We start from the raw sequence: 12,446 nt of genomic DNA on the forward strand, positions 1-12,446 counted from the left end.
ACCAACAGAGCCACCCAGATGCCCCTAGATTTGCTTTTTCTGGCCCTTTCCTAAAACTGGAATCATCCGTTTTATTTTTAAATCCCCCGGATTGTAAAGTGTAGCCATGGTTAAGAATCACTGTTATCTCTCTCTCTCTCTCTCTTTTTTTTTTTTTTACACGACTGTTCCCTACATTCACTGTGGCTCAGAAGATCCATAGGTGCCTACTAGGGCTGTCTTTCCGATAAGTTGTAAGGATAATGGGTCCTTCAGATAAGCTATAAGCAAAATGGAGCTTGGCCTGAGAACTTAATGATCATTTATAACCTACTTTTTATGGGAACGTGCTCTTGAAAGTCCAAATGTGCTGACTTAGAAGCATTTGGAAGAGGCCTTGCACAACCTGTCTTAGGATGCAGAGCACCTCCCTGCCAGTGGCCATAGCACTGAGTCAGAACTGAGCCCTTGAATTTGTGTGGCTTTGCCTTTGGGGTTCTCAAAAATGTTCTCACATTTTTGCATATGGCTTTTTCAGCTCCGCCTTGCCTTCTGTGTTCTTGGGCCAGTAAACTGGACCCCCTTCCCGGATCTCCTCCCCCTTAGCTCCTCCCCAGATTTAGCTCCACGTGCATTGTCCACACTGAGATACTTTGCAAATTGCTCAGATTTCTGCCTGCTTAAATACGCTTTGAAATCTCAAACTCAGCTCCTCCAGGTCCAAGCTGGCAGTGTACTTGACCCGAACAGCCTGGAAGTGTCCCCCGCCCAGCACCCCGCCCCGGACCACCAGAGGGAGCCTGCAAAGTGTGCTGGTAGCAGGGAGCTTCCTTCCCACTTTGCCATAAGCAGAAATTGTTGGTGGAGCTTTTTAAGACTTAGCACATGGTTACAGCAGAGACAGCAAATAGATTCCATTTCATGTGCCAGAGGGGAGAAAGCCAACTGACCAAACAAAAGCTGCTGCATAAGCTTACATGTGTAGGAAGACAATACAACTCAATTCAGTTGATTTTAAAATATAACAGTTCATCTTAGTTGTTGATTGGAATTCAAATAATATTGTGGAGATTCAGTTAAGATTGATAAGGGTTTTGTGATTGCTGTTTCAATTAAAAAATAAATGTTGCTTATCTCAGAAAAACTGTAAATATGTGGCCAGAGTGCCATCATTTGAAGAAATAATTTATGGCATAGAATGTAGGAGTTTTAGATGTATTTCACTCACATTGTTACCAAAATACTTTCTATTTGATCATTTTCCCTCTGGTAAATATCCTTTTTCTTTTCAGTGTTATGCATGAGATCTTGTTTTGTTTTGTTTTAAGATTTTATTTATTTATTTATGAGAGACACACAGAGAGAGGCAAATACAGGCAGAGGGAGAAGCAGGCTCCGGATGGGGAGCCTGATGTGGGACTCGATCTCAGGACCCCAGGATCACATTCTGAGCCAAAGGCAGATGCTCAACCACTGGGCCACTCAGATGCGCCTATGCACAGGGATCTTTTGTTTTTCTTTGCCCATACTTTCCCTTTAGAGTTCCATAAACCCTCTTATAAGACTTTTCAAACTCCTTTGTGGAATGCGTAACAAATTGTTTCATTTTTAAAGTGTCAGAGAGTTCCTTTACATTAAAAATCCAATTAAGTAGCCTTCAGATCCCTCCCCAGAAACTTAAGAAGGCACCTAATCTAATGAGATGGAACAGGAAAAACTCACCCAGCAGTCCCTGGGCTCACTGTGAAGTCAGATGAATGTGTCCAAACTCAGCACGGAGGCTCAAGTGCATTTTCTAAGTGCTTGTACCAGGAGATGACAGCGTTGCCCCAAATCTGGTTCACGGCAGGATAAAATACACCACTTAGCTGTGGGTCTGGCCGCTGTAATGTCCCTGCAAATATAAATCTCCTGCAGGCAGTGACTGTGTGCGGTGTTGCCCTGTAGAATGAGATTCCTCAACTGATTGGTCGTAGTTTATATTACTTATCAAGCATGCACCTAGATATTTGCAGGCAACCAGAATTTCAAAGCAGTTGATTAAAATTTCTCTCCCTGCCCCATTCTTTCTCGCTGACATATTTAAGTGATTATTTAAGTAAAAAACCCACAGAATTATGATCTCTCATGTGTATTGGTCGACCAAAGCCATCACTACTGTGATCTTGGGGCAATGCGAGGACACAGGTGTTTGAAGTAAGCGTTGGCTCTCGGGCCCTGCGTTTGTTTGCCGTCCCTGGGCAGAGATGGATTGAGTGGGGAAGGGCGAGCAGCCGCTCTCAAGGGCTCAGAATGGCTGCAAGGGTTGAAAGGAGCAATCTGGTGAAGTCTCGAGAAACTAGTGTCCCTTCCCTTCCAAAGAACAAATCAGGAAAGCCCAGAAATCCCCGTTCAGGGCAGCCCCAGTGACATCGCGGTTTAATGTCGCCTTCGGCCCGGGCCATCATCCTGGGGACCCGGGATCGAGTCCCACGTCGGGCTCCCTGCAGGGACCCTGCTTCTCCCTCTGCCTGTGTCTCCGCCTCTCTCTCCTCTCCTTCTGTGTCTCTCATGAATAAATAAATAAAATCTTTTAAAAAAGAAAAAGAAATCCCCCTTCAAAGTAAAGAGAATTTAGAAGTGATTAGAAAGGATCGAAGCTTTGTGGGAAGCTACACCTCCCTTGTACACAGATCAGCGTTAGCAAACTACAGCCTGCAGGCCAGCTCCAGCCCCAGTCGGCTCACAAGGGTTTTTTAAATGGTTGCACTTTTAAATGGTTGAAAAAAAATTTTTTTGCACTTTTAAATGGTTGAAAAAAATTTTTTTAAAGAAGAATATTTTGTGACATATGAAAATTATATGAATTCATGGAGCACCTGGGCGGCTCAATCCCTTAAGCATCCATCTGATTCTTGATCTCAGCTCAGGTCTTGATCTCAAGGTCACGAGTTCAAGCCCCCTGTTGGGCCCCACGCTGGACATGAAGCCCACTTAAAAAAAAGAAGTTACATAATTCACTTGTCCATGTCTGTAAGTCAAGTTTATTGGAACATAGCCAGGTCCATTCATTTATATGTTGTCCGTGGCAACTTTTGTGTTACAACAACAGAGCTCAGTGATAGCAGGAGCAATGGTGTGGCCTATAAGCCTGAAATATTTATTATTTGGCCTTTCCAGAAAATGTTAGACGGCGCCTAAGACAGGCAGTTTTGTTTATTTAAATCTAGTCCGGAAATATGTTTGTGAGCAGGGAACAGAAAGAAAATAATAGTTACAATATTTCAGCGGTTTGGAGGGAGGTGGGTGGATGGAGGAGAGAGATACTTTCTGATCTCTCCCTGTCACAGGCATCACCAATGTTGGGCCTCCCATTTGGACTGTATTAACAGAGTCAGCCACCCCCATCCATTTTGGCAGCAGCTTCTCAGACACGAGGTGGAATGTCTAAGAAGACAAAATACACCTCCAGATCAGCCTCGCATACCAGTCCTGAGTGACTCCCAAAAGCCTCCTCATGAGGTTTGCACCACACCCTGTGAGAGTCACTGGTGTAGACCCGAGGTTGGCACATTGGTTGGTAAACAACCAGATAGTAAATATTTTGAGCTCTGCAGGCTGTATGGTCTCTGTTGGAGCAACTTAGCTCTGCTGTTGTGGCATGAGAGCAACCCATTGATAATACATAAACTAATCCGCCTGGCTGTGCTCCAATAAAACTGTATTTGTGCACATGGAACCAGAATTTCATGTAATTCTTGTGCATCGTATTATATAGTCCACTTTTGAATCTTTTCCCAAACCATTTTATTTTTTTTAAAGATTTATTTTTATTTATTTATGATAGACATAGAGAGAGAGAGAGGCAGAGACACAGGCAGAGGGAGAAGCAGGCTCCATGCCGGGAGCCCGATGCGGGACTCGATCCCGGGACTCCAGGATCGCACCCAGAGCCAAAGGCAGGCGCGAAACTGCTGAGCCACCCAGGGATCCCCCTCAAACCATTTTAAAGTAAACACTAGGGGCACCTAGGGGGCTCAGTGGTTGAGGCATGATCCTTGGGTCCTGGGATCAAGTACCATATGGTACTCCCCTTCAGGGAGCCTGCTTCTCCCTCTGCCTATGTCTCGGCCTCTCTTTCTGTGTCTCTCCTGAATAAATAAAATTCTAAAAAATAAATAAAGTAAAATCTATTATTACTTTGCTGCCCATACCAAAATAGGCAGTGAGCTGGACTACACCTGTAGGCCATAGTTTGCTGACCCCTGGTAATATGGGTAGTTCGATTTCTGTATTTTTTTAATGAAAAAATATTAATTTTGGAAGGCACTATCATTTTAATTTGGTCATTATGGATTTTACTGTGGAAGGCACTTCTCATTTTCTGCCTATTGCTGTTGAATTTTTTTCTTGCCAGCTCTTTTGAAATCTAGAAAGATCTTATTTTCAACTCCTTCTGTATTGTTGGGACAGCCATTTACTTTTTCATTAATTCATTCATTGTACATTTATGAAGCACCTGCTGTGTAGCAGGCAGGTTGAAGACAGATGCTGTAGCAGGGGACTGATGGACAAGATAGACTTGGTCTCTGGCCCTATGGAACTCTCTGGCTGGGATAGGGTCAGTCAAGTCCAGTGCTTGGAAGATCGCAGCATGCACTGAAGGTGTGAACTGGAGCACTTGTTGCCATGGCTCCCAGAATACCTGCATCATGCAGCTGTGTGTGGCCTGAATGCCATAGTCAGCATCCTGGGAAACAAGATGCCATTCACAGCCGTGGTGTTGGGCCTTTGAGTGTAGCCATGGCAGAAACTTCTCCAGAAGTTAGTCCATGATTAGAGTTGAAAATTGTCAGGCCGGTTGGAGATTCTCCTTTGACCCTGTGTCCTGGTTTAAGCATCTCTGTCTGTCTTTGGTGCATCTAACTGCTTCAGATCTGGAGCGTTTCCATCTTCTCCTGGGCTAGAAAGGGGGCTGCGTGAGACTCCTGTCAGCCACAACCTCAGGGTGGGACGTTACTACAACCAGTCAGGGGAGAAGGGGGGGAAGTAGAGGCCTGCACAGCCCTGCTTCTGTTAGGCTTTGGGAGTCATGAAGGGCAAATGCTACACTTTCCCAAAAGAATCAGGGAATTGAAAATGCTGCCTGATGTAAGCCGTGTTTGAATGACTAGTGCAATTGCCCAGTGGCTCGAATAGGAAAAAACAAACCCCAGAGTAAACGGCGAGCGGGAGGTGCTTTCCTGCTTCATATTGTTTTCCCAGTTTTGGACAGGAAACATTCAAGTGTGTTTTCAAGCACAGAACGTTGGACACAAAGAAGGCTCTGACAAAGCAGAAAAAAGACCCATATGCAAAAAGTTTGGGTCTGTGTAGCAAAATGTCTGGTTTGAACAATCTGATTTAGCAAGTATTATTTTTTAAAATTTTTCGGATCACTTTGTATTTAAGATGCAAAGATAGGTTTAATATGGTGCCTCCCCTTATTTGCTTTATAAATGAACTTTAAAAATCTGATAAAAAATAAGATCTCAGGGATCCCTGGGTGGCGCAGCGATTTAGCGCTTGCCTTTGGCCTGGGGCGCGATCCTGGAGACCCGGGATCGAATCCCACATCGGGCTCCCGGTGCATGGAGCCTGCTTCTCCCTCTGCCTGTGTCTCTGCCTCTCTCTCTCTCTCTCTCTCTCTCTCTCTCTGTGACTATCATAAAAAATATATATATATATAAAAAAATAAAAAAATCAGATCTCAGGGCAGCCCCAGTGGCTTAGCGGTTTAGTGCTGTCTTCAGCCCAGAGCCTGATGCTGGAGACCGGGATCAAGTCCCACGTCAGGCTCCCTGCATGGAGCCTGCTTCTCCCTCTGCCTATGTCGCTGCCTCTCTCTCTCTCTCTCTCTCTCTCTCTGTCTCTCTGTCTCTAATGAATAAATAAATAAAATCTTTAAAAAAAATCAGATCTCAGTAAAGCCAAGGGTCCGTGGCTAATATAAATGCCTTTTTTTTTTTAAAGATTTTTATTTTATTTATTCATAGAGACAGAGAGAGAGAGAGGCAGAGACACAGGCAGAGGGAGAAGCAGGCACCACACAGAGAGCCCGACGTGGGACTTGATCCCGGGTCTCCAGGATCAGGCCCTGGGCTGCAGGCAGCGCTAAACCGCTGCGCCACCGGGGCTATAAATGCCTTTAACTGAGCACCATGGCCAGTATTTTGAATAATTGCTGGGCTTTCCTTGAGTAAAACGTTCAGGTCTCTGGTAAAGATGAACGCTTCAAGACAGGTCAGCATACAAAGGGCTGAGCCTTGAACTGGTCCCAGGGATGAAGAAGACCAAGTCATTTGGACCACATATTGGGGGAGATAGGGGCAACGGTGGTTCCCTAAAATTAAGGTAGGGATAGCATAGGCCAGTGGGGGTATCCTTGTGTGAAGGAGCCATCCCAGCTTGTATGTTACATTCCAGAATCATGATTTGTCACTTTAAAGGAATCTTTCCCAGATATCCTGTATCCATCGATTGGCAGATTTAATATTATTAAAGTGTCTGTGCTACCCAAAACTGTCTGCAGATTCAGTACAAAAAACTCCCGGGGCATTTTTCACAAAAAGACAAAATAAACAGGTAGGAGGATGACATCAAACTAAAATGCTTCTGCAACAGCAAGGAAGGAATCGAAATGAAAAAAGCAACCTACAGAATGGGAGAAGATATTCGCAAAGTATAAATATCGGGTTAATACTCAAAATATGTAATGAATTCATACAACTCATTGGTAAGAAACAATGAACCTGGTTTAAAAATGGACAAAAGACCTAGTTAGATGTTTTCTCAAAGAAGATATACACGTGGCCCACTGGTATATGAATCGGTGTTCAGTATCACTAATAATCAGGCAAACACAAATGAAAACTGTAATGAAATACCACCTCACACCTGTTAGGATAGCTACCGTAAAAGACACAAGAGATAACAGATGTTGGTGATAATAGAGAGAAACTGGAACCCATGTACACGTTAGTGAAAACATAGTTATTCTGGAAAACGGTATAGAGGTTCTTCAGAAAACTAAACATAGAGCTACCCTATGATCCAGCAAGCCCAGTTGCTGAGTATATATCTAAAGGAAATGAAATCAGTATTTCAAAGATACCTGCATTCCTATATTCATTGTAGAATTATTCACAATAACTAAGATAGGGAAACAACCTAAGTATTGGTTGATGGATGAATGGATAAAGATGTGGAGAGTGTCTATGTACACACACACACACACACACACACACACTGGAATATTATTCAACCATGAGAAAGAAGGAAATCCTGCCATTTGCAAGAACATGGATGAACCCTATGGATAATACTTTAAGTGAAATACGCCAGACAGAGAAAGACAAATACTATATGATCTCATATTTGGGATCTTAAAAAAAAGAAAAAAGTCAAATGTATAGAAACCGAGAAAAATGATGGCCACCTGGGTCTAAAGGGTGAAAAGCTATAGTCAAAGGGTATAAGCCTTCCGTTATAAAATGAATAAGCTCTGGGGAGTATAATAATCCTGTATTATATACTTGAAATTTGCTAAGAGAGTAGATTTTAAGCATTCTTACAACTACTGTTACAAAAAAGGGAACGGTGAAAGGTGATGAATGTGTTCATTAACCTGATTAATCATTTTACAATATATGTAAACTGGATTAGCACATTATACACTTTAAATATATACAGTGTTGTTTGTCAATTAAAGTTCAGTAAAGCTGGGGGAGAAGTAATCTTTCCCGCTAATAGGTAATTTTTAATAATTGCAGTAGTTTTTAAAAATCTGGAGACCCAGGATTGAGTCCGTCAGGCTCTCCCTGCATGGAGCCTGCTTCTCCCTCTGCCTGTGTCTCTGCCTCTCTCTCTCTGTGTGTTCTCATGAATAAGTAAATAAAATCTTAAAAACAGGGATCCCTGGGTGGCGCAGCGGTTTGGCGCCTGCCTTTGGCCCAGGGCGCGATCCTGGAGACCCGGGATCGAATCCCACGTGGGGCTCCCGGTGCATGGAGCCTGCTTCTCCCTCTGCCTGTGTCTCTGCCTCTCTCTCTCTCTGTATGACTATCATAAATAAATAATAAAAAAAATTATTTAAAAAAAATAAAATCTTAAAAACAAAAATAAATAAAAAGATTGTGGGGGAGCCAGGCTGGCTCAGGAGGCTAGGCATCCAACTCTTGATTTGGGCTCAGATCATGATCTCAGGGTCCTGAGATTGAGCCCTGAACCCAGTGTGGAATCTGCTTGAGATTCTGTCCTCTCTCTGCTTCTGCCCTGCATGGATGGGTACCTTCTCTCTCAAATAAATATATAAATAAATCTTTTTTTAAAATTTTTATTTCTTTATGATAGTCACAGAGAGAGAGAGAGAGAGGCAGAGACATAGGCAGAGGGAGAAGCAGGCTCCATGCACCGGGAGCCTGATGTGGGATTCGATCCCGGGTCTCCAGGATCGCAACCTGGGCCAAAGGCAGGCGCCAAACCACTGCGCCACCCAGGGATCCCATAAATAAATAAATCTTTGCAAAAAAAAGATACATTGTATGTCTCTCTAAAATAAATTTTATAGGGCAGCCCCGGTGGCACAGCGGTTAAGCGCCGCCTACAGCCCGGGGTGTGATCCTGGAGACCCGGGATCGAGTCCCACATCGGGCTCCCTGCAAGGAGCCTGCTTCTCTCTCTGCCTGTGTCCCTGCCTCTCTTTCGCTCTCTCTGAATAAATAAATAAATAAGTCTTTTAAAACAAAATAATAAAATAAAATAAATTTTATCAGTGTATTACAGAATGTCGACAAAGCAGGAGACGTAGGATAAACCTATTTTTAAGGAATATGTTAACATTTTCATATCATTAGTTCCGTGTATATATCTGCATCTCCAGATAGATTTCTAGATAAAGTACCTCTAAATTTATTGTTTCATTTTGTTGTTGTTGTTTCTTGTTTTTCTTGAAGTTCGATTTGCCAACATATAGCATAACACCCAGTGCTCATCCCATCAAGTGCCCTCCTCAGTGCCTGTCCACGCAGTTACCCCAACCCCCTGCCCACCTCCCTTCTGCAATCTTTGACCTCTAAGTTTAAAGTAAAGAGCTGTTATTTTGATAAAAGGACAGGAAATATATGGATTTTTTTGTGTTTTGGACACTCTTAGGTATATGTTCTGTTGCACTTTTGTGCAGATTGTTATTTGGACCCCTTGTTTTAAGTTTGAGTTATGCTTCACATGAAGTTATGCTTCAATTGAAACCATATCAAGCATGTCACAGAAAAACGTAACTAACATACTATTTTTAAAAGTATGTATATGTATATGTTTGTATGTGTGTATATATATATATATTCACATATATATACACATATACACACACACACACACACACATAGTTTAGAAAGTAAATAATAGCAAAAACTTATCCCAGTGGGTTTTCTTTCTAGTTATCCTATTGTCCCAGTTGAGATTCCCCGAACATAGAGGCAACTATTTTCAGATTTCTGTTTTCAAATTTCTGTTTATTCTGGCATTTAGTCATGTCTATACTTAGAGATAATAGGTAAACTGATATCCTTCAAGTTACCTAGTTTTAGTTATTACCTATTGGCTTCCCATCCTGATAAATGAAGGTTTAGTGCTCTTATGTGACTTCCTTCTGTGCTTCTGCTCCCTTATCCTTCCAAGTTATATTATAATTTTTTGATATATTACTGTTTGATATCTACATTAGTATATCTGACCAGTTATCTGCAGCAAAGCATACTAGTGTACTATGACTCTTTCTGATGGACTTTTTGTTTTTCCTGAAGTTAGTATTCGATTTGTTTTTACATTTGATGTCTTTCTTTCTTTCTTTTTTTTTTTTTTTAAGATTCTATTGATTTATTCATGAGAGAGGCAGAGAATTGGCAGAGGGAGAAGCAGGCTTCCTGCAGGGAGCCTGATGTGGGACTTGATCCCAGGACCCCGGGATCACACCCTGAGCTGAAGGCAGACAGTTGACCACTGAGCCACCCAAGCATCCCCATTTGCTTTATTTTCTTTGTGGCTATTGCAGTGCTGTGTTCATACCCACCCCCCCTTCCCCCTCGCCCCCCACCAGAAGCCTTGATTTGAATTGTTTGCAGTTGTTTGTATTGTATTTGATTTTTTATTTCCAATTACTCGTGTGAGATTGCTGGGAAAAGATGCACACAGTTGTTTCCGCTGTACCACCGAGCTATTGCTTTCTCATACTTGCTAATGGCCCACATTGGGATTTGATTTCATTTTTAAGATTTATTTATTTATTTGAGACAGAGAGAGAGAGCACACAAGTGGGAAGGAGCGTCAGAGGGAGAGGGAGAAGCAGGCTCCTCACTGAGCAAGGAGCCCAGTGCGAGGCTCAATTCTAGGACCCAGGATCATGACCTGAGCTGAAGGCAGACACTTAACCCATTGAGCCACCCAGGCACCCCCACACTGGGATTTTATTTATTTTATACTATTTTTTTAAAGATTTATTTATTTATTTGTTTATGATAGACAGAGAGAGAGACAGAGAGAGAGAGAGGAAGAGACACAGGAGGAGGGAGAAGCAGGCTTCATGCTGGGAGCCCGACATGGGACTCGATCCCGGGACTCCAGGATCGTGCCCCAGGCCAAGGCAGATGCTAAACCGCTGAGCCACCCAGGGATCCCTGCGCTGGGTTTTTTATTTTTAATTTTTAATTTTTCTTATTTTTTTAAATTTTTATTTATTTATGATAGTCACAGGGAGAGAGAGAGGCAGAGACACAGGCAGAGGGAGAAGCAGGCTCCATGCACCGGGAGCCCGACGTAGGACTGGATCCCGGGTCTCTAGGATCGCGCCCTGGGCCAAAGCCAGGCGCCAAACCGCTGCGCCACCCAGGGATCCCTACACTGGGTTTTTTAAATTAGGTTTTCCTCTTCTTCTGTGATAGTTTAAAAATATTTCTATTTCATAAAGGGACTTAATTTGCTCTGAATCTCTTATTTAGAACTTTGACCATTTTAATTGGCCTCGGGACTTTTGTCTGTGTATACTTACACTTCTAGAAGGAAGAGATTTCAGAGTTCTGTGTGAGGTATACAGGGCCCTCGCCAGAGAAGATGAGGCAGAAGTTGCACAATCTGGTGGTAGTGTTTCGTTAGAGGAGGGACAAGGCTCTTGGTAAGTAGGGGTCACGGTGCAGCTGTGGTGGTCTCATGCCAGGTATGTCCCCGTGAGGCTGACAGTCAGAGTTCCTTTTGGGGCCGATTGCTTGAGCTCCTAGGCAGCTGAGGCCCTGCTCCACTTCCCTAACTGGCGTGACTACTTATGTTTGGCGTGTCAGCAATGCCTGGCACCATGTATGCTGAGCAAGGGCTGAGATGGCATCCTTTGGCCTGCTGCTTGCAGAACTTGTTCATAGAGTTGAAAGTCGGCCTTCTCTGAAAGCTGGGCCTCTGAAAGTCATCTCCAGGCTCTGCTCCTGTGGCCCTGGGAGGTATTTGAGTTAGGTCAGAGCTCTGGTTTCCTGTAGAAACTGGTGTGTAAGCCATTGCCATCAGCATCTCTGTTAACCAGGGTGCTGCAGTGATGACTGGTATTGGAATCCTTTGTGGTGGTGCCTGCTTTCACCTGACATGCCATCGTCCAAGTGTGGGCTGGGGGTGTGCACCACCAACCTCATGTAACTGGTTGGTATCGCTCTGTACTCTTTTCCCCACCTCCTGGAATGTTCAGGGCTGAAACAGACTTGTTCTTTTCCTTTTCAACGTTTCCTTGTTCATCTCAGTGGGAGTTGGGTAGGGATGATAATTGAGTTGGTCTCAATCACTATTTATTTATTGACTTACTTTTTTTTTTTAAGATTTTATTTATTCATGAGACACAGAGAGGGGACAGGGACATAGATGTAGAAGCAGGGGAGCCTGCTGCAGGACTCAATCCCAGGACCGCAGGATCACGACCTGAGCCAAAGGTAGATGCTCAACTGCTGAGCCACTTAGGTGGCCTGGCCTTAATCACTGTTTAACCAGAAGTCTCAACCTGCCATCTGGATTGCAGTCATTCTGGGTTTATGTACAGCAACGACGCCGTCCTTTTGGACTACAGAGGAAAGTCTTCTTAAGAATGTACTGTGATCTGGCAAGAGGCCCCAGCAGCTCCATATGCTCCCCTGCTAACTGTTGGGCACTAGGTCGTCTTTCTGGAAAGGTCTAGTTAATGATAAGGTTAATGATAGTTAGAAGGCATAGGTGGAGGAAAGCTGTGAAAATACTTTGTTTCTTTTTAAAGTAAAGATGACATATCTGAGAGAGGGAATGCTCAGTTGTTGTTACTATCTGGAGTGTGTATTGGAGAATAGTTCCTGGATTTGTAACACACTTGTTTCAATACAGCAGTATTGGTCTCCATCCTTTTTTTCTTGTTCGGGGTTGCTATTTTCTGCAAACCTGTGTACTTTATT

The 12,446-nt window shown here is 43.3% G+C and overlaps 1 protein-coding gene across 10 annotated transcripts in view; it reads left to right on the forward strand.

Moving 5' to 3' along the window:
- The window catches only part of LOC112908305 (rho GTPase-activating protein 17), a 101,799-nt gene that overhangs the window by 32,591 nt on the left and 56,762 nt on the right, over window positions 1-12,446 (forward strand). The window lies entirely within an intron of this gene.

The sequence above is a fragment of the Vulpes vulpes genome, chromosome 3 (genome assembly GCF_048418805.1).
Source record: "Vulpes vulpes isolate BD-2025 chromosome 3, VulVul3, whole genome shotgun sequence".
In the NCBI taxonomy this organism is placed as follows: Eukaryota; Metazoa; Chordata; class Mammalia; order Carnivora; family Canidae; genus Vulpes; species Vulpes vulpes.